Here is a 3,566-nt window from a genome sequence, read left to right as displayed (position 1 = left end):
CTTATTACTTGTTGAGACTACGTGCACTTGCGTATTAAATTGTGTTAATCCGATTTTACCACAACACCTGTACTATCGTGTCCCTACAACTCAAACACATAAACTAATAAAAGACGACAAAGGGGTAATGAGTATGTTGAATGAAATGGGTAAACACATGATTGTTACTGTGTGTGTTGAGGGTGGGAGTAAAGAGACAGTTAGTAAACATGGTGAGGGCATTGAGGGTTGTACAGAGGGTGAGGGTGTTATTGAGGGCAGTGATGGGGATGGTGAGGGCAATGATGGTGATTGTGAGGGCAGTGAGGGTGTTAGTGGCTATGGTGAAGGTGGTTGGGAGTCTGATGGGGTGTTACATGAAACTGAAATTCTAGAAGGGAATGAGAGTTTGCAAGGGGATGACCAAAATGTTGCTGGTAGTCCAATTGAGGGAGACGACTGGGGTCCCTTAGAAAATGCAACTTTTTCTGAAATTGAAGATGTAATAAATAATGAATGCTGGGGTGAGTGCAGTGACGAAGACTACATCCCTAGTGACACTGACTTGTCAGATGTGAGTCTTGGTGATTTAGACTATATATTCGATGAAGAGAATTTTGAACTGAGGAAAAACTTAAAAATGTGGATAATGTGTTTAAGCTTATGAATGAGAATGATGGCTTTGAAGCTAACTTTGAGCACACTTATGCTTCTGATTATGAGGATGAAAACCAAGAATATGTGTCTTCAGACAGTGATTCTAATTTTCAACCTAAACTGAGGAAAAAAAGAGTTGTGTATGACCCAAAGTGTGACCATAGCAAAATGGAAGTTGTAATAGGCATGTACTTTCAGGATGGGTTTTAGTGTAATGAGGCTTTAACAACATGGACGATTGAAAATGGTAGGTACATTAAGTTTAGGGTAGTTTCCAAAAAAAAATTGTTGGCAAAATGCACTCGACCTTGCCCTTGGGCACTGTATGCAAGCGTAGTTGGGTCCAATGGTACCTTTATGATCAAATCCTATACTGCAAAGCATACATGTCCTAAGGCAATGAGCAACAAGTTGTTGAGTTCACAGTGGATAGCCAAGAGATATCTCAATGTTTATAGGGTTAGATACAGTTTATGTGTTAAAGAGTTGGGTGCTGACATTTTAGAGAGGTTTAAGGTCAGGGTACCTAAGGATAGGCTATACAAAGCTAGGAGGATGGCACAAGAAATGGTCAGAGGGTCAATAGAGGAGCACTATGCCTCTGTCAAGAACTATGTGGCTGAATTGCGTAGGGTTGATGATGAGGGCAGGTATGAGCTTGTTCTAGGAGCCGATAGTGTTTTTAAAGCACTATATGTTGGTTTGAGTGCCTTGAGGAAAGGTTTCAAAATGAGTTGTTGGCCTGTGATAGGCATTGATGGCTGCTTCTTAAAAACATACATTGGGGGGCATCTGTTGTGTGCAACAGCCAAGGATGGAAACAATGGTATGTTTCCCATTGCTTGGGTTGTTGTTGAGGCACAGAACGAAACATGGTGGACTTGGTTCTTGAGATTGCTTCTAGAGGAGTTAGAAGTTGGAGATGGCAGTGGCTATACCTTTGTGAGTGATCAACAGAAGGTAATATGCTGAACTTAAGGATTTATTTTGTTTTTGGTACTGAAACATGGTGGACTTTTCCTAACGCATTTTTTTCCTGGCAGGGGTTGCAAAATGATGTTGCAAACTTGGCTCCTCAAGCTGAGCATCGTAACTGCGCTCGTCATATATATATGAATTGGAAGAAGGATCATAAGGCCAAACCCTTAAGAACCTCTTCTTCAGGGCAGTCTATGCAACGCATGAAGGGGAGTTCAAGCTTGCAGTACAAGAATTGAAGAAAGAGAGTGTAGCCGCGTTTGAGGATTTCATGGCTAGAGATACAAACAAGTTTTGTAAGGCTTTTATCTCCACTTTCCCCAAAAGTGACAGTGTGGATAACAATATAAGTGAGTGTTTTAATGGATATATAGTGAATGCTAGGGGTAAGCATGTTATCCACATGTTAGAGGAAATAAGGGCTTCATTGATGGTTAGGCAAGTTCAGAAATTTAAGGCTATGTCTGTTGTCACCACTAAACTAACACCTAATGTTTGTAAGCTGTTGGAGAAAAATTTGATGGCTAGTGCATACTGCATTGCACTTCCGGCCATGCATGATAGTTTCCAGGTCCATTACGAGGGTGACACCTTCGTGCTCCATGTGAAGACAGGTGCAAATGGACAAAATAATTGTTCGTGCAGGGAATGGGATTTAAGTGGAATCCCATGTAAACATGCAATCGCAGCAATTAGATACATGGAACTTGACCCAGTGGACTTTGTGTCAGATTACTATTCTGTGGAAAGATATCTTTCTGGCTATCAATTTGGGATCAAACCTATTGTTGGCACGAAAATGTGGCCCGAAGTTGCGGATGATGTTGTGAAACCACCACCCAAGATCAAGATGCCTGGACGACCAAAGAAAAAGAGAGTTAGAGCACCCCAGGAAAAAGATGGGAGAATGTCCAAGCATGGAGTAGTGATTTCATGCAGCAAATGCAAGCAACAAGGCCATAACATGAGAAAATGCCTAAATGCAGCAGTTGAAAAACCCAAGGGTGAGAAGGTTAGTATCTGAAACTTAGCGCGTTTGTATCAGTTTAGTATCTGAAACTTATTCAGTAATTCTAAGAATTTCATGTGTTTACGTGTCCAAAAGCGGAGGAGAGGAAGACCCTCAAAGGGGAATCAACTGGAAAAGGAAGCAACTCAAAGGGGGAATCAACTGGAAAATGAAGCAAAGACAAGCAACACTCGAAACATGAAGCAAGTTCTGCAAGTCAATCCAAAAAAGAAGGCGGTTCTGGGAATCAAGCGAAGTCAACAAATAAGGGCAGGTCTACGCAGTTCAAGGGTAGAGGAGCAGCTTTGAAAGGCATTGGGGTTTACATCAACGAGAGCACTGGGAATACATTCTACCATGTAAACAATTTAACTCTAATTCATGTTTGTAAGTTCTTTCTTCATGGAATAGCATATTCATCATCATTCTTGTGTGCAGGGTTCTAGCAAGTCAAAGAAAGTGATACAAATCACAAAATTTAAGAAACCAAGAACGGGAAAGAGTAGTACAAGCAAGGCAATTGAGAAAAGTGTTGTCACTGAAGTTGCAACAACCCAGGAAAGTAGGAATGAAGGGGGATCAGGCCAGCCGCAATGAAAAAAAGAAACTTCTGAAGTAGTTATTTTGTCTGTCCATTTGTAGAACAACTTTATTGTTGAAAATTTCATGTTTTGTTTATTTTGTGACATCAAAGAACCTGTTTTTGTATCATGAAGAATTCTGTACGGTGACTTGTGGTGTTTTGGAGTTGCCAATATTAAGTAATTAATGTCAATGTTTCCATATTTGGAGTTCGATATTTTAGCATGTGTTTTTCATTTGTTACAAGTCTTTTCTGGCTATCTTCTTCCTTACAGATAGCATATTAATAGTCCATAACATGTATATGTAAAACTAAGGATACTTCCAATGATATTAAGTGCAAAATGAAGACATTTTTCAG

The 3,566-nt window shown here is 40.2% G+C and overlaps 1 long non-coding RNA gene across 1 annotated transcript; it reads left to right on the top strand.

Annotated features, from left to right (window-relative positions):
* Positions 1-2,321: 2,321 nt before the first annotated feature.
* On the top strand, positions 2,322-3,363 carry LOC130997693 (uncharacterized). The gene is made up of 3 exons (XR_009093156.1): positions 2,322-2,626; positions 2,720-2,982; positions 3,062-3,363. It is a non-coding gene; the product is annotated as an uncharacterized LOC130997693 (long non-coding RNA).
* The last annotated feature ends 203 nt before the right edge of the window (positions 3,364-3,566 follow it).

Source organism: Salvia miltiorrhiza, chromosome 8, assembly GCF_028751815.1.
Source record: "Salvia miltiorrhiza cultivar Shanhuang (shh) chromosome 8, IMPLAD_Smil_shh, whole genome shotgun sequence".
Taxonomy (NCBI): Eukaryota; Viridiplantae; Streptophyta; class Magnoliopsida; order Lamiales; family Lamiaceae; genus Salvia; species Salvia miltiorrhiza.
The sequence above is the reverse complement of the archived record's forward strand: the minus strand, read 5'-3'. Positions and strand labels throughout refer to the sequence as shown.